A 24,251-nucleotide genomic window follows, 5' to 3' on the forward strand; every position below is an offset into this window, starting at 1 on the left:
GAACGGTTATTTGGACATTTCTATGCACTATGTTCATTTATTTGCTTGAAAACGTCCGGTTTTTAAACTGCTAAAAAAAAAAAAAAAAAGTCAGCGTGAACATACCCCAATACATAAAATAGAATTGTAAAAATGGCACACATATATTGCCATATTAAATAGGCCTTAAACCCGCCATACACAGTAGACGGACGTCATTTCGGCTGACAAGCTATAGTATAAAGATGCACGAACGCCAGAGCTTCTGCACAGACACTAACTTGGCCCAAAAAATGCGAAATGTTAAAAAAAAGGCATAAAAAAGTCCTATGTATCTAGAGTTTATATTATTTTCCACACACACATTTTCACAAATATACACTCACATATAGGACGACTTTAATATCCTACAACGGCCATATATAAAGAAGGTAATGTGACTGCCGCATGGAGCGTCCTAATTACTGTTGTTTTATTTCACAAGTATATTATAGAAAGCTAAAACATAAGGAACCATAAGATAATTATAATAGGCAACAACTCAGATTACGGTAAATGAAAACCCAAGAGTGTAGAGTCTTTAAATTTGCCAAATAGCAGAAATACCCAGAAACAAGTCGTGGTTGGAATGTATAAATCATTTTATTTAAATATGTTCTGTAGGGTATAACATAAATAGTAGTAATCACAATGATAGACCAGCGTATAGAAAGTGATGAAGGGGAAGATACCCCACGTGACCCAGGAAGGGATACTAGATCTCCGAGGTGATCTGAAAAGGCATTACCAGGGCAAGTGCCCCCAAAGAAGTACAAAATTACCAGCAAGAAGGCAAGGAAGATCTCCATGCATGGCATAACAAAGGCAAAATAGCTTACCAAAAAATCAGATCGCCTAAATAAGCCTGGGTAACACGTGGGGACCGGCGTCCCAACACGTGTTTCGCTTCGTCGGGGTACAGATAAAATAGGTGCACAGTACAGACTTTATAAAGGGACCCTGATTGCCTCTGGCCCATTCATCTGCGCGTCATAGTGATTTCAGCCGCTACGGGTCACGTTGTGATTCAGCGTCTGCAGCGGAGACCGGATGGAAGAAAACTTCCTGTGACATCACAAACACTTCCGGTTCTCTGCTGCTAGGGACGCCACCACATACGCGCCCAGAAGGCGGATGCTTCAACGATGACGCGTCACGCGTACCTCCCATTCCAGGAAGGGCAGCTCTACCTATCCGGAAAGTTACATGCAAATAAGAAGAACGTAGTCTCACTGCGATCGGAATAAGTAAGCACTAAGTACATACCATATCCCCAACATAAAAAGATCACAGGAAAGTAGAAGTTTGTAAGAGACAGGATGTTAGAAGGAAAGGACGAGAGAGGAAAAGGCAAACACACATGTATCCACAGGAGGCAAAGAGCAATCCATATAGGTCCACAAAATAGACAATTACATATTCCTAAGTAGGCAATTGCAATATGACTCCTTGGTGGGTCCAAAAGTGTGAGATTCATTTACAAAGCATGGTTGCCGTGAAGTTCCTTTTCCTTCCATCATATAAATCCATAGAAATCCAGGTAGGGCTTGGAGTGGGAGGGAAGAGGCGAAAAAATGGCAGTGGGTCCATAACAACTAAACAAGTATAAAAAACACACTGTTAAAATTGAGTCTTAATAGAACGGCCACATATACAACACGAACAGACACAATGGTATATAAGGAAACTATGTATAGTGGAATGCGCCGGGTTGATTAGCCACAGCGCAGACACATATACCATGAAATCTAGTGGAAGAGGATTCACTCCCCTAAGGGGATTATAGGACGAGGTCAATCTCCAAATCAAGGTCAGAATCAAAGGGAATACTGGATAATTACAAGAACGGAGCAAAAGTGAGCCGTTCGTTTAGCCCATATGGGGACTGAGTACCAAGGGTAAAGATCCAGCGGCACTCGACCTGTGCCAGACTTTTTTTTTTTTTTTTTTTTTTTAAGGTCGCCCCCACAAATCCCAAGATGGACCCTATCGATACCTCGAATTCTCAGGGATGTTGGGTCACAATTATGAATTTCTCTGAAGTGACGAGGTATCGTTTTTAGGGATTCTGGGTTAGTGGTCTCCTTGGCTGCTAGTATATCCCGCACGTGCTCCCTAGTGCGGATGCGGAGCTCCCGGGAAGTCAACCCGGCAACATCACCTGGCCCAGTAGCCAGGTTTATTTCTACCTACTGTTGTCAGTGGGAACAAATAAGAGGCGTGCTGAGTAAGCATGGGGCTTATTATTCTCCAAACGGAACCATCTCTGGAGTGGTATTTGCCTGAATGCCTGATGATGACAGCTAAGAGGGGAAGGAGTCTCAGAGACATGTTGGTACACAGCCATTATGTTGTTAAGAGACCCCCCCTTTTTGGCTGTGGTCCTCAACAAGTTGGTTGTTATCCATGCGGAAGCTGCCGGGGATGCCAAAACATCATTAGAGCCACCACTTTTTGCTCTGCAGATGGCAAAATAGAATTTTCGATCCGAGAATATATCTCCTGCAGCACATCTGGCGTAATTTATTACGCCACATGTGGCTGTGGCAAGATATATATCGGGTTGACTTCCTGGGAGCTCCGCAGCCGCACTAGGGAGCACGTGCGGGATATACTAGCAGCCAAGGAGACCACCCAGAATCTCTAAAAACGATACCTCGTCACTTGAGAGAAATTTATAATTGTGACCCAACATCCCTGAGAATTCGAGGTATCAATAGGGTACATCTTGGGATTCGTGGGGGCGACCTTAAAAAACGTCTGGCACAGGTCGAGTGCCGCTGGATCTTTACCCTTGGTACTCAGTCCCCATATGGGCTAAACGAACGGCTCACTTTTGCTCCGTTCTTGTAATTATCCAGTATTCCCTTTGATTCTGACCTTGATTTGGAGATTGACCTCGTCCTATAATCCCCTTAGGGGAGTGAATCCTCTTCCACTGGATTTCATGGTATATGTGTCCGGCGCATTCCACTATACATAGTTTCCTTATATACCATTGTGTCTGTTCGTGTTGTATATGTGGCAGTTCTATTAAAATTGAGTCTTAACAGTGTGTTTTTTATACTTGTTTAGTTGTTATGGACCCACTGCCATTTTTTCGCCTCTTCCCTCCCACTCCAAGCCCTACCTGGATTTCTATGGATTTATATGATGGAAGGAAAAGGAACTTCACGGCAACCATGCTTTGTAAATGAATCTCACACTTTTGGACCCACCAAGGAGTCATATTGCAATTGCCTACTTAGGAATATGTAATTGTCTATTTTGTGGACCTATATGGATTGCTCTTTGCCTCCTGTGGATACATGTGTGTTTGCCTTTTCCTCTCTCGTCCTTTCCTTCTAACATCCGGTCTCTTACAAACTTCTACTTTCCTGTGATCTTTTTATGTTGGGGATATGGTATGTACTTCGTGCTTACTTATTCCGATCGCAGTGAGACTACTTTCTTCTTATTTGCATGTAACTTTCCGGATAGGTAGAGTTGCCCTTCCTGGAATGGGAGGTACGCGTGACGCGTCATCGTTGAAGCATCCGCCTTCTGGGCGTGGTGGTGGTGGAGAACCGGAAGTGTTTGTGATGTCACAGGAAGTTTTCTTCCATCCGGTCTCCGCTGAAGACGCTGAATCACAACGCGACCCGTAGCGGCTGAAATCACTATGACGCGCAGATGAATGGGCCAGAGGCAATCAGGGTTCCTTTATAAAGTCTGTACTGTGCACCTATTTTATCTGTCCCCCGACGAAGCACACCACGCGAAACACGTGTTGGAACGCCGGTCCCCACGTGTTACCCAGGCTTATTTAGGCGATCTGATTTTTTGGTAAGCTATTTTGCCTTTGTTATGCCATGCATGGAGATCTTCCTTGCCTTCTTGCTGGCAATTTTGTACTTCTTTGGGGGCACTTGTCCTGGTAATGCCTTTTCAGATCACCTCGGGGATCTAGTATCCCTTCCTGGGTCACGTGGGGTATCTTCCCCTTCATCACTTTCTATACCCTGGTCTATCATTGTGATTACTACTATTTATGTTATACCCTACAGAACATATTTAAATAAAATGGTTTATACATTCCAACCACGACTTGTCTCTGGGTATTTCTGCTATTTGGCAAATTTAAAGGCTCTACACTCTTGGGTTTTCATATTATAGAAAGCATAGTATCTCTGTGGATAATATTACACTGATACTAGTGTTCATCCATCTGTATTCCTCCCACACTGCAGATACTGATGCGGAAGATATGCTGTTACTGAGGCAATGCTGCCCCCTACAGGACCAGGAGCGATGTGTCGGGTCACGGGTAAGGAGAACAGAGCAGCAGGTCTTAGTATCCTTAAAAGGAAATCTTCTGCTCAGCCGCTACTGGCAGAGAAGCTGGAGATCGGAACCTTCATGGAAACCACATCAGAGGAATTTTCAAGGAATAAATAATATTCTCAAAGAAAGAAAAAAAAATATAGAAAAAAAATCATTGTGTGTGAACACAGCCTCTGTTATAGAGCAAAAATAATGTAAGGAGGATGCTACAGTGTAAGTAGAAAGGTTTTATAAGATGCACAGGACCCTAGTCCACATTGGTAGCCCATGTCACCCTGACCAAAGGCTACATTGCTAGTCCATGTATGTAACCCAGGCCAGAGGCTGCTGCCCCCCCAGACCTGAGGCTACGTTAGCAGCCCCTGTCCCCCAGACCTGAGGCTACGTTGGTAGTCCCTGTCCCCCAGACCTGAGGCTACGTTGGTAGTCCCTGTCCCACAGACCTGAGGCTACGTTGGTAGTCCCTGTAACCCAGACCTGAGGCTACGTTGGTAGTCCCTGTAACCCAGACCTGAGGCTACGTTGGTAGTCCCTGTAACCCAGACCTGAGGCTACGTTGGTAGTCCCTGTAACCCAGACCTGAGGCTACGTTGGTAGTCCCTGTAACCCAGACCTGAGGCTACGTTGGTAGTCCCTGTAACCCAGACCTGAGGCTACGTTGGTAGTCCCTGTAACCCAGACCTGAGGCTACGTTGGTAGTCCCTGTAACCCAGACCTGAGGCTACGTTGGTAGTCCCTGTAACCCAGACCTGAGGCTACGTTGGTAGTCCCTGTAACCCAGACCTGAGGCTACGTTGGTAGTCCCTGTAACCCAGACCTGAGGCTACGTTGGTAGTCCCTGTCCCCCAGACCTGAGGCTACGTTGGTAGTCCCTGTCCCCCAGACCTGAGGCTACGTTGGTAGTCCCTGACCCCAAGACCAGAGGCTAAGTTTGTACTCTGTCCCCCAGACCAGAAGCCTGAGAACTTTCCCCCTCAGATGGGATCCCTGGTGCCTTTCTGATTAATCAGATGGGTCCGACATCATGCATGTCACTCCAAAACAATCAATCTCAGAAGACTGAAGGAAATTCCCAGGGCTTATGTCCAGTAGCCATGGACTACTGATGCAGACTCTGAACCTTGCCCTACAAACCATTTTGCTCAAGTCTAATTTTAATGAATCCCAATCACTACCAGAATTAAAAATGTAAGGTGGATGCAGGCATGCTGCAGAAAGGAGGGAACATTACCAGTATATTATCTACACCTATTCTCTCTGGAGATTTTGTCTGGACTGTGTAGTATTTGCCCAAATTTGATTTCAAGAGGGTATTCAAGGGATCATCCAGCACCTGACATGGCGTCTATGTCCCCTGGCCTGGAGCATGTGTCTCATTCTAATTAATAGATAGCAGGAGCCTGGTCCAGTGTCCACATCAGCATTGTGTGACCACCGGATAAAACTGTGCAAACCGCCTCCACGTGCCGATACTCCCTGCTTTTGATTATCTGGCTTGGTGTGACGTTGTGTATACATCACACGACTACAATGACATCGCGCCAGGTCGACTGATCAAAAAAGGACCTTTGGATGCCAAAAGGAAGGAGTCGATTCGCAGTGTCCCATTTGGTGGCCACTGGACAAGGTTCCTATGGATCGAATTGCCCATCACTACTAATTAATAGGGCACATGCACTTTATCTGCTGGGCATGCACAAGACTGGCTGATACATGGCAGAGATATATATATATATATGCCACATTAGCAGCACGTAACGGCAGATACATGGCACGTATATACGAGGGGCTGCTGATATGCTGATAAGTCTTTGGCTTTGTGATCTTTTTTGTTTCTTTGGTAACGAATGTTACATCGCATGAAAGCCTTATGTGTCTAATATATGTTTTCAAAATGTTGTGTTTGTTGCTTATGGCAACAGTATTCTATGCACGCGGGAACACAAAATGGTGGAGTCTAACGCGATATTCACAGCAACTGAGAGCAGATGAGTGATGAAATTCTTCTTTCTGTAAGGCTATGTGCCCACAGGACTCTACCTGCAGATACATCCGCAGGTACGTCCGCAGGTTTCCCCCAGCTGATCCCCAGCTATCAATAGCTGTGGTAAACCCGCGGACATTCATGTGACTCACCTGCGGAAGTCCCGGCCTCTATCTGCATAGTGGAGGGCTGGGATTTCCGCAGCATATTCCGCAGCCGCACATACCGCAGCATGGACACAGCACTCCTCATGTCCCATAGGATAACATAGGGAGTGTCTGTGCTTGCTAAAACCTGCGGATTTATCTAGAAGATCCAGATGAATCCACAAGTTTTCCACAGCAAATTCCACGGTTACAGAGTTCCGTGGGCACATAGCCTAAGGAAAGTCCGCAAAGTATATTCATGGTGATATGTTACAAACATTGGGGGATCAATGCCCTTCATATTCCAGTGTTAAGAACTGGGTTGCCAAATTAAACATGGGCCACTTCAGCACCAACGATGAGGAACATCCTGGATGACCGAGAGTGGTTGTTGTTTCGGAGAACGTCGATGCTGTGCACAACCTCATACTGGAGAATCGATGAATTTCAGCAAAGCAATAGCAGACATCATGGGGATTTCCACGGTGGCTCAGTGGTTAGCACTGCAGTCTTGCAGCGCTGGGGTCCTGGGCTCAAATCCCACCAAGGACAACATCTGCAAGGAGTTTGTATGTTCTCCCTGTGTTTGCGTGGGTTTCCTCCCACACCTCAAAGACATACAGAGAGGGACTTTAGATTGTGAGCCCCAATGGGGACAGAGTTCCTGATGTATGTAAAGCGCTGCGGAATATTTTAGCTCTATATAAAAATAAAGATTTGATTTTTTGATTTTGAATGTGTTTGTGTCATTATCTATGAACATTTGGACATGAGGAAGCCATCTGCAAAGTGGGTCCCCAAATGTTTGACAACAGAACAGAGAAGCATGCAAACTTCCCGGTCATTTGTCAGCTTTTCCGGACTGATAAGAACTTCCTGGATTGACTGCTCACTATGGATGAGACCTGGATTTATTTGTATGACCCTGAAAACAAGGAGAAGTCAAAAGAGTGTCGGCACAGTGGTTCTCCTTGTCCAAAGAAGTTCAGGATGCAAAAATCAGCCACTAAGGTGATGGCGTCTGTGTTCTGGGATAAGGAGGGTGTGCTGTTAGTGGACTACCTTCAAAAGGGTTCAACCATTAGTGCAAGGCATTACATTGAACCTTTGGACCAACTGAAGGCAGCTCTGAAGGCCAAAAGGCGTTGTAAGCTGTCCAAAGGAATCTTGTTCCTGCAAGACAACGCCTCTGCTTACAATGCACAAGTGACCACTGCAAAACTGGCAGAGCTGGGCTTCCATCTGGTTGACCACCCACCTTATTCACAAAATCTAGATCCCTCCGACTATTATCTGTTTCCAAACCTGAAGAAACACCTCAAGGGTACCAAATTTCACACCATTTAGGATGCCATGGCTGCTACGGATGCCTGGTTTGAGGCACAAATGAAATCCTTTTTCCTAGGCTTACAGAACTTGGAATACCGGTGTAATAAGTGTATTGACATCAGTGGAGAGTATGTGGAAAAAATGTAAAGTTTCATCATCCCATATCGTTTCTTTCTGGGCAAAGCCAAAGACTTATCAGCAGCCCTTTATATATGCAACATTAGCAGCACAAAACCAGCTGATACATGGCAGGTATATATATATCACATTAGCAACACCTTTAGATGCAGATCTGTGAGGAGCCCCTCTAATATGTATGGGGGGGCCCGTGACTCATCCACAACAGATAATACTGGGGAAGATAAGGGTCAGCCACTTACAATGTAAGCACGCCTGCCTGAGACGAGCCTGTGCCTATGAGTTTACTATCCGCTCTGCTATACAAGGTACAGTAGATATTCCCTTCAGGCTATGTGAATGAAGAATAATTAACAACTGTTACAGCAGAAAACTATTCCAAGAAATGTGAAGTAAAACAACCACGTGCATTATGAAATCTGCACAAAGGCTCCATTTGTTGGTGGGGTGGAAAGTCACAAGCCCTTACTCCATTGCATTTTTTGCAAACTATAACCATCTGCAGCTCAGATGCTGACTGGACCCCTACAGCTTTACAAGTGTCTAAGGAATGGGCACAGCGGTCTTTACAGGGTGGACTTCATTTTGGTACATTCCCCTGGGATTAAAAGTCTACAGGCCAGATAATAGGTTCCTTACAGTCACTCCATGTAGCTTCAATAAGATGGGGCGCAAACTGGAGATCAGGATCACTTTTTGTGTATCCAGATGTGTAATACAACTCATATTGACTGAGGGCTGATCATCATCCAGTGTATCCCGTGTGATATAATATGACCACTAGAGGGCGCTCTACCTATGCAAAGTAAATGCAAGGCCAATCAGTGGCACCGATGTGATGAAGATTTTGAATATGTTTTCTGTAAATCAAAACCAGAAGTGGCTCCTAAAGTAACAGGACACATATAGGAAAGCTGCACTCATCTCAGATATGGATCTGGTCACATCTCCAGCAATAGAAAGTGTATTGTTCCAGGCCCGACCCGGAGTAAAAAAGGCTCAATGTTTGATGAGCAACAGCTCAGTATTCAGGTGCATTCACACGACCGTATATACCAGACTATATATACTGTATATACCAGATATAGGACCACAATGCTGCGACTGTGTTTGGCTCTCTGGACACGAGTATAACAGATTCATATACTTCTATGCAACTATCATCCTCAGGTCGGGAGACGTGCAGCCAGTCTGAGGATTGCGGTTTGGATCATGCGGACGTCTGAATGCATCTGTCAGTAGGATGAACCCTTCTAAGGCTAGGTTCACATTTCCAATGTTTTGCATCAGTCACATGCGTTGCTTGACGCATGGGACTGATGTGTTGTACAACGTGTGACAAGAAATGCATGGAATTGTTCACAAAGAACAGATTCCGTTGGTGCATTGATTTCAGTTTAAAACCTGCGTGTGTGTGTGTGTGGGGGGGGGGGGGGGGGGGGGCTGATTTTACAGGATTTCGGACGTTCTGCTGGACATGCTCAGTAAAACGTGACGGATCCCTGCACCATAGACTTACATTATGCCTCCTGACTGATTCCATTGGAATCCTGCAGGGTGCGGTTTTTTGCCGCAACAAGAAACAACATTGCACGCTGCGTCCCTCCCACCCGACGGTCAGTCAGTAAACGACTGATGCAACGCAGGGTCATCAGTCACAATCCGCCGCTCATACAAGTCTATGGGAAACAACGGAATCCACCAAACGGATTGCGTCGTGTATCAGAGCGGGGGATTGTGACTGATCCTAAAGAACGGAAATGTGAACATAGCCTAAGCCGTCTATATGGGCATATTAAGATGAATAAACTGATACCTTGATATCTGATGTCTTATTCCAGAGAAATCCACATTTTTGTTTTATGTAAATGAGCTATTAAGATCTATGGCCGGACACTGATCTCCCCAAGAATCCGCCTCCATAGATCTTAATAGCTCATTTACATATTGAGAAAAACATGGATTTCTCTGGAATAAAGGTGGTGTCACACATAGCGAACAGCGATCTGACCTTATCAGGATCACTGCTGCGTCGCTACATGGTCACTGGTGAGCTGTCAAACAGGCAGATCTCACCAGCGACCAGTCCCCAGCCAGCAGCGACGCGTGGAAGCGTAACTAAGGTAAATATCGTGTAAGGGTATGTGCACACGTTGCTTTTTTTTCCGCGCGGAAAAAAACGCACCCTCTGGCAGAGGGGAGAATTGTAAACAATGCTTTTTGAGAAACAACGCATCGAAAACGCATGCGTTTTTCATGCGTTTTTCATGCGTTTTTCATGCGTTTTTCATGCGTTTTTTTAGGTGCGTTTTTTAAGACTTGTCAGTGATAATAAAGTTGGTTGAACACAGACCTTTGGAAAAAAAAACCTGTGATGTCATTTCCTTCTCCACATTCTGTTTGGATAAATGGGAGCGCTTGGAATGGAAGGAGCACCATTTGAATTTTGGAAAAGTTGAAATAAACTTCGCGCACCAAGCCCCTTAGGTACCTATACGTCAGAAAACCCCCACAAGTGACCCCATTTTGGAATCTGCACCCATCAAGGATTTTATTCAGGAGTATATTAAGCATTTTGAATCCACAGCTACTTCCCCCAAAATGTTGCTGTAGCAACAATATTCTCACTTTTAGGCCCGCTTCACATGTCAGTGAAAAACACTGACGTTTTTCACTGGCGTGTAAAACACGCACATGTCCCTCCGTGTGCCGTGAATCACGGCACACGTGGGTTGTCTAAGTGCAATCCGGGCTCCGTTCTCCGTGGCCCGTGATTGCACTTAGAGATTAACTCACCTGCACCCGCTCCCGCTCTCCATGGTGCTGATCGCTCACGCGGTGCAGCATCCGGCCGGCGCTGACCCCCGCAGCAGCTGCTTCCGGGTCGGCTGTGTCGTGCATCATGAATATGCGCGACAATAATGAGCCGGCACAGAAGGAACAGGGAGGACGGGCTGCAGAGGACATCACTGGAGCCGGGTGAGTTAAAATGTTTTTTATTTTAAAAGCACGTTTTTTTCTGGCACGTGTTTCACGGATCACACCACTGCGTGGTCCGTGGGACATCAGTGATGCCAGAAAAAAATGGACATGTCTCCGTGCGGCAATCACGCACACGCGGGTACGCCGCACGGAGACACGTGCAGTGAAAAATCACTGACGTGTGAGCAGACCCATTCATTATAATGGGTCTGCGTATGTCAGTGATCCTGGTACGTTTAAAAAAAAGCACAAACGTCCCAGAATCACTGACGTGTGAAAGGGGCCTAAGGCTATGTGGCCATGATCCAGCGACACGGCGTCTAGTACACAATGTCAGTCTTCCTGCAGCTGCCCATGCCCACGATTTGGGTTCAGGCTGCTGTGGAGCTCTATACTACCTGCAGAGAACACTCGTCTCCGCAGCATAAATTGACATGCTGAGGCTCAGGAAGCCACGCTACCGGTCAGTTTATGCTGCGGAGAAAAGAAGCACAGTGGGCATGGGATCTCCAAAAATCCTTCCACTGTGCTTCTACTGCACAACGCAGCGTTATGGACGCAGGGAAAACACTCAGCGCCCATAACGCTGCAAACCCTGATTGTGGACACACAGCCTAAAAAGCGTCAATGGATGAAGGGATGTCAAATATATAGAACGTCCTACCCCCGCCAGCATATTCTAAGCTGGCACCTTTAGTACCTTTCATGTGGCACTAAAGGGTGCCTAGCTTAGTATTTATCCAATAAAAAAAAAAAAAAAAAAAAATGAAAAAAATGGCGTGGGGTCCCCCCTATTTTTGATAGCCAGTCAGGGTAAAGCAGACAGCTGTAGCCTGCAAACCACAGCTGGCAGCTTCATCTTGGCTGGTGATCAATTTGGAGGGCTCCCCATGTTTTTTTTTTTATTTATAAATAAAGAATAAAAAAAAAAATAACGTGGGGTCCCCCCAAATTAGATCACCAGCCAAGGTGAAGCTGACAGCTGGGGTCTGGTATTCTCAGGGTGGGAAGAGCCATGGTTATTGGACTCTTCCCAGCCTAAAAATAGCAGGCCGCAGCCGCCCCAGAAGTGGCGCATCCATTAGATGCGCCAATCCTGGCGCTTCGCCCCAACTCATCCCGCGCCCTGGTGCGTTGGCTAACGGGGTAATAAATGGGGTTGATACCAGATGTGTAATGTCACCTGGCATCAAGCCCAGCAATTAGTGATGTCACGGCGTCTATCAGACACCCGACATAACTAATTGACAGTAAACAAAAGCAAAAAAAGACAACAAAAAATGTTTTATTAGAAAAATCACTCCCCAAATCATTCCCTTGTTCTCCAATTTAATAAAAAAAATGGGTCCGCAGAAATCCATATGGATGTCCCACGTCGCCTCTGGACCTTCTAGAATATGGGGGCACGTTCAGGAAACGTATCCCCCATTTTCTAGGAGGGCAGACCCTCCATTTGAGGAGAGTGGGTGCAAAAATCTGCACCCACTCTCCCCGGGTCACAGCTGCAGACTGCGAGCAGCCAGCACAGCTCACACTGAACACTGTGCTGGCTGTCAGCTGCTCTGCTCATGTGACCGGCCGGCATCTGCTGTGAAGGAGGAGGGGGCCGCGGGGGATCAGCGCTGCGACCGGACAGGTATGTATGACACCGGGGGGAATAGGGGGTGAACGGGCAGGGCCTGGGGAACAGTTTTCTGTCGCATGTGTTATTGCACATGCGACAGAAATCATAGGAGCAGGGCGGCCGATGCGCTACTGTGCGCGCGGCCATGTTGGATTTTCGGGAGGGGGGTCGGGGGTCGGGGCGGGCACTTTGGCGACACCGGGGGCTTTGCCAGGAAGTGAGGTCAACAGGAAGCCTCTTGACCTCACTTCCAGGTAAATGCCTGCGTTCTGGCGTGCCGACAAAGGCCGCGGACCGCAACAAAAAAGCAGGTCCATGCGTTGTGGCTGCGTTCTGACCCCACATCATTGATTTCAATGGGGGAGAGAACGCAGCCACAACGCACAAAAGAAGTGACATGCTGCTTTTCTTTCCGCACCGATTTTTGGCATCCAAAACGCTGCGGAAAGAAACGCAGCATGTGCACTGATTTTTCAGCTTTCCCATACACTTTGCTGGGAAAGCTGAACGCATGCAATTTGCCACTGAAACGCTGCGGTTCAAAACGCAGCGTTTCCGCGGTAAAAAACGCATCGTGTGCACACAGCCTAACCAAGCAAAGCACTTCTCTTGGTTATCCGATATTTACCTTAGTTACTAGCGTCCGCCGCTCTCACACTGCCAGTGCCGGCTCCCTTCGGGCTTCTTGGTTACCCGATGTTTACCGTGGTTACAGCTTACCGCAGGCTGCCAGACGCTGGCTCCCTGCTTGCTTCAGTTTGTTGCTCGCTCGCTGTCACACACAGCGATGTGTGCTTCACAGCGGGAGAGCGACGAGCAAAAAATGAAGCAAGACGTTCAGCAACGACCAGCGACCTCACAGCAGGGGCCAGGTCGTTGCTGGATGTCACACACAGCAACATCGCTAGCAACATCGCTGTTACGTCACAGAGAATGGTGACTTAGCAGCGACGTCGTCGTCACTATGTGTGACACCACCTTAAGACATCGGGTGGCAGATATCAAGGTGTCAGTTTCTTCAGCTTCTTATATGCCCGTATATGCAGCTCAGGGTTCATCTTGACAGATGACCCTTCTTTACACAGGCAGTTCTGGAGCATCCAAGTCTGAAAAGAATACAGCTTTCCTACAAGGTTCCTATTTCTTAAGGATCCAATCCTAGTTTTGAGAAAACACATTCAGAAACTTTATTTGTGAAAGATAAAAAGCAAAATGTTTTTATGTGCATTGGTTCCTCTCCTAATATAAAGATCTGCCCCCCAGCCCAAATAAAAGCAGAATGTCCAACTGCATAGACATGGGATTGGGTAAGGCTAAGTTCACACATCAGTTTTTTTCTGTCTGGATGAATCCAGTTCAAAAACCTATGCAACGGATGCGGCGAAAAAAACGGATGCGTTGCATAAGTTTTTCCATGCGGCCCGTCCGTTTTTTGCCAGATACGGTTTGATACTGAGCATGCGCAGTTCAAAAAACCACATCCGGCGGCCGGATGAGCTTTTTTGCCGCAGGACGCCGCATCCGGCGTCCATAGGCTTGCATTGTAAATGGCGCCGCATTGCGCCAGATTCAGCACAATGCGTTTTTTTCGCCGCAGCAAAAAACGCAGCATGCAACGTTTTATCCGGCCGCCGACCCGGCTAAATATGCCGCATACGGCAAAAAACGGACGCAACGCAAGGCCATGCGGCACAATCCGGCGCTAATGCAAGTCTATGGGGAAAAAAACGGATGCGGCGACAGCTGTTGCTGCATACGGTTTTTCAGAAAAGCGCCGGATTGTGCCGCACAGCAAAAACCTGATGTGTGAACATACCCTAAGTAAGCAGCCCCTCCGATCAGCACAAGGAGAACAAAGCCCGGCCACAGCGTATGAAAGTCCATATATACACAGCCGAAATCACTATGTCCACACTGCAGACCGCTCAGGATTAGTCTTTATTCACACGTCTGTTTCATAGTCTGTATGGACCACAATGGCCAGGCAAGCCCATCCGAATTAACACGCTCCTAGGCTGTTCGTTCTGGTCAGGAGGCCAATAATATGAAATACAATGGGTCCCCAGACATTAGGATGCAGCCAAGGGTAGGTTTATTTCAGGGGGGCAAACCTGCAGAATTTTTCAAGCAGAATCTGTTTCGGGACTAGTCGGAGTTTCTTGTCCTGGAGCGTCGTCTTTTGTTTCGTTTTCATTGTTTCCTGAGCGCTTGTCGCCATTGATTTGAGGGCATCTTACGATCATTTTTTTCCCCATTAAACAAGCTAAAAAGTTGGGAAACCAGTCAAAAAGCCTTCCCATAGACTTCCATCGTAAAGTATGGAGCATCTTCAGGATAGAAAACACATGAAGAATGGACAAATCACTTATTCTGTTGCTTTTGAAAAGCAGCTTAATGTGTCGCACAGTACAAACTTTTTTTTTTTATAAATAAAAGGCAGCAAATTCCGTTTGGAGCCCAAATGTGCAGTGTTCCTGCGTATAGAAGGACCGACGGGAGGCAGAATGGGCAGTGTTCCTGCGTATAGAAGGACCGACGGGAGGCAGAATGTGCAGTGTTCCTGCGTATAGAAGGACCGACGGGAGGCAGAATGTGCAGTGTTCCTGCGTATAGAAGGACCGACGGGAGGCAGAATGTGCAGTGTTCCTGCGTATAGAAGGACCGACGGGAGGCAGAATGTGCAGTGTTCCTGCATATAGAAGGACCGACGGGAGGCAGAATGTGCAGTGTTCCTGCATATAGAAGGACCGACGGGAGGCAGAATGTGCAGTGTTCCTGAGTATAGAAGGACCGACGGGAGGCAGAATGTGCAGTGTTCCTGCGTATAGAAGGACCGACGGGAGGCAGAATGTGCAGTGTTCCTGCGTATAGAAGGACTGACGGGAGGCAGAATGGGCAGTGTTCCTGCATATAGAAGGACCGACGGGAGGCAGAATGTGCAGTGTTCCTGCGTATAGAAGGACCGACGGGAGGCAGAATGGGCAGTGTTCCTGCGTATAGAAGGACCGACGGGAGGCAGAATGTGCAGTGTTCCTGCATATAGAAGGACCGACGGGAGGCAGAATGTGCAGAGTTCCTGAGTATAGAAGGACCGACGGGAGGCAGAATGTGCAGTGTTCCTGCGTATAGAAGGACCGACGGGAGGCAGAATGGGCAGTGTTCCTACGTATAGAAGGACCGACGGGAGGCAGAATGTGCAGTGTTCCTGCGTATAGAAGGACCGACGGGAGGCAGAATGGGCAGTGTTCCTACGTATAGAAGGACCGACGGGAGGCAGAATGTGCAGTGTTCCTGCGTATAGAAGGACCGACGGGAGGCAGAATGGGCAGTGTTCCTACGTATAGAAGGACCGACGGGAGGCAGAATGTGCAGTGTTCCTGCGTATAGAAAGACCGACGGGAGGCAGAATGGGCAGTGTTCCTGCGTATAGAAGGACCGACGGGAGGCAGAATGGGCAGTGTTCCTGCATATAGAAGGACCGACAGGAGGTAGAATGTGCAGTGTTCCTGCGTATAGAAGGACTGACGGGAGGCAGAATGGGCAGTGTTCCTACGTATAGAAGGACCGACGGGAGGCAAAATGTGCAGTGTTCCTACGTATAGAAGGACCGTTGGAAGGCAAAATGTGCAGTGTTATGATTCAGGGACCGAGGAGGATCAAAAAACATGTGGAAACCCAAAAGTTAACAGAGTGGCTGGAAACTTAATGGACTGCAGACCTAATCCTGACACACAACTAGAAGTAGCCGTGGGACGAGCCGACGATGACCTAGTCGTCTCGAGAAAGCCAGAGGACTAAATATTCTCACAGATAGAGATATAAGAAAGCTAATCTGCCTCGGAGCAGTCCCCAAAGATCGATAGATAGCCCCCCACATGTAAAGGCTATGGTAATATAGAAAAACACAATAAAAAGCCAGATTTCAGCAAAGATGAGGCCCAAACTATCTTTATAGGAAAGGATAGGAAGGAGTATTGTCTGTAGCCGTAAAACCCCTAAAAAAATACCAGCACATCTGATATGAAAAAGAGACCAAACGGCCTCTCCTCCACTAATCAGCACTCTGTTACTGGAATCTAAAACACTAATACAGATGAGGGACTGAATTAATACCAGGCATGACAAAACACAATACATTGCAGAATCATGGAGCTAGGTATACAGACACTCCCAGCAGGGAATGATCCAATTCCACCAGGAACTCCACACAGACAAAATAGGAATCAAGCATTAGTGTCAAAACAGAAAAAACAACAAGAAAGTGGAAACAATAAGAAGTACAAGACCAACTTATCTGAGAGGAGTTCTGGTAGAGAGCAGGGCAGGATTCAGAATGTCCTTAACACACAGGATATCCATTGAGCACCGGGCAAGTAACAGTAGAAAACTACTCAGCTATATAGCCCAATCTGAGAGGCCTGATTGCCAGTCCTCCACAGGTGTGTGGCTTTCATTCCACAAATCAGCAGCACCGCCAACACTGACCACAAGAGGGAGCCCCGAACTGGAAAATGTATTCACAACGAAGCAGTGTTCCTGCGTGTAGAAAAACCGTTGTAAGGCAGAATGTGCAGTGTTCCTGTGTATAGAAGGACCGTTGGGAGGCAAAATGGGCAGTGTTCCTACGTATAGAATAAGGCTATGTTCACACACTGCATGTTTTACAGTGTTTTTGAGGTCACAAAGATGCACCCAAAAGGATGCATTCCCTTCCCCCAAAGTCTATGAGATTTCTATTTTGCTGTCCACACTATTTTTTTAGCTGCATCTTTAAAAAAATGCAGAATGTCAATTCTTTTTGCGTTTGAGTCCTTCCACTCAATAGATTTGACGTAAAAAACGCATTGGGCAAAATGGTAAAAAGTGGTAAAAATGCAAGCATTTTTGGATGAGTGTTTGCCACAGGTGCGTTTTTTGGAGCCAAAAACGCTGCATCTCTGTGGTCAAAAAAAGATGCAGTGTGTGAATATGGCCCCTAAGGCTATGTGCCCACGCTGCAGAAAAATTTGCTGCGATTTTTTGCGGAAACTACGTAGAGTTCTCAAAAATCCGCAGTGCAGCGAGTCCCCATCCATTTCTATGGCATTTTGGAAGTGCTGTGCCCATGCTGCGTTTTTTTCCGCAGCGGAAATAATGCGGATTTACCTGCGGAAAAATCTGCAGCATGTCAATTATTCCTGCAGATTTTTCCACGTGATCATATACTTACCTGCCTTGATAGCAGACACCGGAGTTACTTCCTTCCTCCGGTACAGAGAAGCGCGGTGGAGCCAGGAGCGGGAAGGAGGAGGGGGGCGGGGCCTGCACGAGCTACGGTCATGTGACAGCCGGAGCTAGTTCAGGCCCGCCCACCTTCTCCGGCAATGTGCAGACAGACACGGCCGGAAAGTGACATGCTGCGTGATGGAGGAAAGTATGAACTCCCCATCACTCAGCACTTGTTCTGCATTGAGGATGCAGTACCGAAGCCATGGTACTGTATCCTTAATGCAGAATGACCGCAGCATATCCGCAGGACATTCCGCAATACAACCGCAGCATGGAAACAAACAAAGTTGTGCTGCGGTTTTCTGGGAGCTCCTGGATATATCCGCAGGACACTTTCTACGTGAGCACATAGCCTAAGGGGTACTTTGCACGCTGCGACATCGCAAGTCGATGTTGCGATGTCGAGCGCGATAGTCCCCGCCCCCGTCGCAGCAGCGATATCTTGTGATTGCTGGCGTAGCGAACATTATTGCTACGCCAGCTTCACATGCACTCACCTGCCCTGGGACGTCGCTCTGGGCGGCGACCCGCCTCCTTCCTAAGGGGGTGGGTCGTGCGACGTCACAGCGATGTCATACGGCAGGTGGCCAATAGCAGCGGAGGGGCGGAGATGAGCAAGATGTAAACATCCTGCCCACCTCCTTCCTCCCACATTGCAGCCGGGACGCAGGTAAGGAGAAGTTCCTCGCTCCTGCGGCTTCACACACAGCGATGTGCGCTGCCGCAGGAACAACATCGTACCTGTCGCTGCACCGGCATTATGGAAATGTCGGACGCTACACCGATGATACGATAACGACGCTTTTGCGCTCGTTAATCGTATCAAAAAGGATTTGCACACTACGATATCGACTGCGACTCCGGATGTGCGACACCTTCGATTTTACCCCACCGACATCGCAGCTGCGATATCGTAGTGTGCAAGAGCCAAAGCTGAGAATTCCCCAACTAAATTCAGTGCACCATAAAAATAAAGTATACTCGCCTCTTGCGGCAGCACAGTTGCAATGATCTAGGCACGACTATTCTCAGTAAGTTGCTGTGTAACCGCTGCGGCCAATCAGTGGCCACTGATTGGCTACAGCTCAACAATATTCTACCAGAGTGGACATCTGCTCTGATGAAATAGTAAAGGCTGCTGCATTTGGCTTCTCCCAAGTCCTGGCACTGTCTGGCTGTGTTTGTACTGTGCGGGGCAGCCTTTGGCCCATCCACAGCATAAACTTATTAACCCCTTCGTGACCACCAATATCTCTTTTTACTGACCTGAGATATAAGTGAAAAGCTTCCCCGATGGTTGAAAACGCAGCAGCTGTCAGATGTACATTATAGCTGACACACTGCTGTATCACGCACGATCAGTGTTGACACTGACCATGGCCACTTAACCACTTAGATGCTGCTGTCAATAGTAACAATAGCATTTAGGATGGTTAGACTGTGGGGTCTCCCTTTTCAACCCCATCGATCCCCTGATATCATGATTGTGTGGTCCTGATGGTTGCAATGGAAATTCACAGACAAATAACAGCCTTAGAGATGTCCATATTTAACCTGTTCAGAATTTTGTAATATTTACAGTATATCCTAAAAGTGAGTACACCCCTCAAATCTTTTCATGGGACGACACTGAAGATATGACACTTTGGTACAATGTAAAGTAGTCAGTGTATGTCTTGTATAAGTGTAAATTTAGTGTGCCCTCTACACTCACCACAGAGCCATTAATCTCTATACCGCTGGCAACAAAAGTGAGTACACACCTAAGTGACGATGGCCACATTGTGCTCAAAGTGTCAAAATTTTGTGTGGTCATCAAGCACTACCTTCATTCTCTTGAGCATGGAGACCACTAAAGCTTCACAGAAGGCACTATAACAATTTTTTCTTTATTTCATAGGTCTATGCGTTTCAGGGACCAAAGTCCCCTTCTTCGGAACAAAAGACTTGTTGATTTCTTCCTTAGTCCTGAAGAAGGGGACTTTGATCCCTGAAACGTGTAGACCTATGAAAGAATAAATTTAATAAAGCAACAGTTTATTCATTATTGCAGCGTGAAAGTCTCAGACAACCCCTATAAACACTACGCTGTGAATGTAAGAAAACACGGAGTGGCCGTCTGCTGGCACCTAAAACCACGGCCGTCCACAGTGGGAAGAGTCATAGAATAGCTTGATGATGGCTAGTAGAATTTGGATGGTAACCCTGCAGTTTGATTTAGAAAACTGTGTGGTCAGTAACAATCACGTTAAGGGCGGTGCTGCTTTTCCGGAAAGCCCAGTGCACCACATCCAGATGTGGTCCCAGCTTCCTGGATTTATACCTACATACACAACTGGATTGCCACATGCACAGCTTAATCATCAAGACCAGAATGTAAGCAATCCTGCCATGTGTGCTCCTTCCTAAACCCCTGGACGTACATGACTGTCTGGATGACTCACTGCCAACCACAACCCCAGCTTTAGTTGGCAGCTTTCACTCTGGAGTCAGCAGAAGACTATAGCTATGTGGCACTTGCCACAGAAACCATCCAGAACAGATCTGTTGGATTCCCATTCTCTGGTACTGTCTGCACGCAGCATAGAGGGCTATAGCCCAGGCTGCTGCCCGCGGTGCCACCTGTACATGCCAGCTTTTTATGCCTATAGATTTTGAATTATGTACATTTTTAGAGTATATTCCTGTGCACACTTTTTTAGCTGTACTGTATAAAAGCCAGCATTGTCCACGTGTGCATGTGTCTGTAGACATTAAAGTCGCTTTAATAACATAAGGAGCTGAATAAGGTCTTTTCCAGACGTCTGAGAAGCATGTCTGTGATCCATCAGTGGTTTTCATGGATATCCATGCCCAAGTGGTCTGCAAAAAATCAAGTTGACATGTCTGTTATTCAGCCACAAATCAAAATCAGCCATACGAGTCTGTGAAAGTCACGGATATCAAACTGATGGCATCTATGTGCAGACAGTCACTAACATTATGTGTATAGGAGAAGCATTCTTATTTATTTATTTTTTTTCATATGTGAGATATGGATGGTAAAACCTGATCAAACACCGAACAATGCTCCGTGGATTTACTTCCGATAAACTGACGTGTAGCGCCCCTGAAGCCATCAGGGAGCTACAAGGTTCTGTATCCACACTAGGATGCAGGGCCTACCCCCTAGGGACCTCGAAGACCAGTCCGGTCACACACAAACACTCCAGGTAATCCCAGTTTTCCCCAACAATCCCCCATAGAATGGTACAAGGCTAGGGTCGGACCAATGGATGGCCGCCTAGAGGTGGAGACAGTCCAGTCCAGTAGTTGGCCAGTTGGGAGGGGCCTGACTGAGGACGGAGAGTTAGTTGGTCTTAGAGAGTTGAGGTGTGAAGGTGGAGAGATGGACTGATCTTGGGTTGACAGCAACCTGGTGCCCAGGAGGGTAGTTGCTGGTGGAGTACTCCCAAAACTACGCACCAACGAGGTACAGGACCCTAGGACAGGTAGAAGCTGCAAGCAGGCCTGTTAACACCTGCACAGTGAGGGGACCAGCAAGGACCTCACTGACCCTAAGAATTCGAAGGCTCAGTAGCAAAGGGAGAACCGGGGACAGGACTAGAGACTCCAACACCACAGGGTTCACGCTACCATCAGACGGACAGAAGTGGACAAACCACCAGACGGAAACCCCCAGTTCCTCTATGCCACGGGGACCCATTAACCAGAGACAGGTGCAGGGGGAAGAAGCTACGAGAGAACCAGACTGGCACTGGAAAGAAGGGGGCCTGGAGGTGAAACCAGCCGGCCTCGGGTAACCTGTTACCACCAAGCAGTGAGTAAAGACCAGTTGCACTAAGCTACTGTGTGGACTACCTTCTTCCGACGCCCGTCACATCACCCATCCTCTGGGGCCTAGCCCTGCTTGCAGAGGGCCTTAGGCTATGTGCCCACGGGAGTTTGTAGCTGTGGATGTATCCGCAGGTACGAGCGCATGTTTCCCGCAGCTTCCCGTCGGCATCCGCAGCTATTTTTAGCTGCGGGATTCCAGTAGTATAGCTGCGGTAAACCTGCGGACTTTCATGCGAATTACCTGCGGACGTCCCAGCCTCTATCTCCATAGCAGAGAGCCGGGATTTCCGCAGGTATTTCCGTATGAATAATTGACATGCAGTTACGTGCGGCTGCGGGACATCCGCACCATGTTCCGCAGCCGCACTTTCCGCAGCATGGACACAGACACTCCCCATGTCCCATAGGATAAAATGGGGAGTGTCTGTACATGCTAAAACCTGCGGATTTATCTGGAAAATCCAGAAAAGTCCGCAGGTTTTCTGCGGCAAAATCCGCAGAAACAAGCTCCCGTGGGCACATGCCCTAACATTCAAGCTGCAATTTACACTAGCGCCAGTAGTGACATTTTGTAGTGGCGGCTCCATCTACATAGCCGCAACACCACACGTGCGTCACGTATGAACACTAATCTAATCCCCTGTAAATGTCCCCATTACAAAAAGGGCCCAGGGCACAGAACCGGGCGATGACCACCATCGTGACATTCCCAAGATAGACACCGCTCGAGACTGAGTACCCTATATCCCTGGGCGCGACACACGCATGTCTGAATGAGCCCTATGCTGCCTTACAAATACTTCCCAATCGGATAGCGTTCAATAACCATTGAGGCCGTCAGCACATTAACTGCAGAAAAGCTCCCATCTGTGTATTAATAATTCAGTCATTTCTTTCATCTTTTTATTGAACTTGTAAGAAAAAAATAATATTGATTTCTATTCCTGAGATCACTGGACGCCCTTGAAAAAGAGCAGAAAACAGCTCAGGATCCGCTGTGTGCTAATGACCGGAATAGTCTCCATGTAGAGGGGGAGCGATCCAAAGACATAAGAACTCCAAGTGTCCAACATGGCCGATGAGATAATAGCACGTGTGACGCTGTATCATACGCTTCAGCCTCGTGCACTCCGCTATATTGTGGTCCTGTTGTGTACAGATCAGTAAGGCTATGTTCACACACACCGTGTTTTATGCAGAAAAGAAGCTGCATTCTACAATACCAGTAAAAGCTAGGAGATTTCAGAAATCTCATGCACACGCTTGGCTTTTCCCCCTGACTGAATGCGGAATCTGACACATTTCCATTCTATTTGCAGCATTTTTTCACCCATAGAAAGCAATGAGTGCAAAAACATTGCAAAAGACGCAGCTAACAGGTTTTTGCTGGGTTATTCGGAAGATAAAACTAACTTTACCAAACATGCACGCTAGACTAATCACACGTTATCCGCAAAAAATAAAAAAAATGTAACATTTACTGTAAAAGTGCAAGTTTTGGCTGTAGAAAAAAAAAAATATCACCGGAAAAACATTACGGGTATGTGCCCATGACGAGCATTAACTTGCTGCGTATTTTCACTGTATCAAAAAAGCAAGCAAAGTGGATGGGATTTATAGAAATCTGCTCACTGGGCTTTCCTTACCCAGTGTAATCTGACCTGCGGTGCGTTCCCAATCCACAGCGTGTCAATTTCTCTTACGCAGAGTTTACTGGGCAGAATTCCCCCATACACTGGCATTAGATGCAGAAATTCTGCTGTTAAAAAAAAAACAACAAAAAAACACAACAAAAAAAAAAAACAAAAAAAAAAAAAACAATAGTTTTTGGTGCGTTTACGTGGTGGATCAAAAACGCATCAAAAACACATGTAATTTGCACCTAATGAGGTCAATACCAGAAGTTTAAAAAACAAAGCTTTATTTAAAATAATGACACATCAAGCACAAAAAAAAGCACTTAAAAAGCATAGAGATCGTGCAGAAATGCTGCAGCTCCAAAAACTCACTGGTCACGGATAGTGGGAATGTAGCCCAAGTGTGGACATAGGTTAAAGGGGTGGTCCAGCACCCTTTATACTCTAACCACTTTTGTAATGATCTATCTTTATTATACCCACACTTTCTATTTATCTAATCCGTAAATTATTTTTTTTTACTGCCCTTCTTGTGATGTTTTGTTAGAGAGTAGTCTCAAATGTGACATCACGAAAGGCTGGAGCTGCACTCACTCCCCGCTGCATCTATCGCCCCTCCTGAAATGTAACATCACAGGAGGCTGGAGCTGCACTCACTCCCCGCTGCATCTATCGCCCCTCCTGAAATGTAACATCACAGGAGGCTGGAGCTTTACTCACTCCCCGCTGCATCTATCTCCCCTCCTGGAATGTAACATCACAGGAGGCTGGAGCTGCACTCACTCCCCGCTGCATCTATCTCCCCTCCTGGAATGTAACATCACAGGAGGCTGGAGCTGCACTCACTCCTTGCTGTTGACATTGCTCCTCCTGGTTCAAGATGTCACCACGGGGCTGTGCTGCATTTACTAACTAGTTTCTTGCATCGTCACTTTCTGAAGACATCCTGTATCCTGGGTGATGGA

The 24,251-nt window shown here is 47.0% G+C and overlaps 1 protein-coding gene across 1 annotated transcript in view; it reads right to left on the minus strand.

Moving 5' to 3' along the window:
- LIMS1 (LIM zinc finger domain containing 1) overlaps positions 1–24,251 on the minus strand; it is a 107,490-nt gene that overhangs the window by 74,805 nt on the left and 8,434 nt on the right. The gene's annotated exons all lie outside the window — the stretch shown is intronic.

The sequence above is a fragment of the Anomaloglossus baeobatrachus genome, chromosome 2 (assembly GCF_048569485.1).
Source record: "Anomaloglossus baeobatrachus isolate aAnoBae1 chromosome 2, aAnoBae1.hap1, whole genome shotgun sequence".
In the NCBI taxonomy this organism is placed as follows: Eukaryota; Metazoa; Chordata; class Amphibia; order Anura; family Aromobatidae; genus Anomaloglossus; species Anomaloglossus baeobatrachus.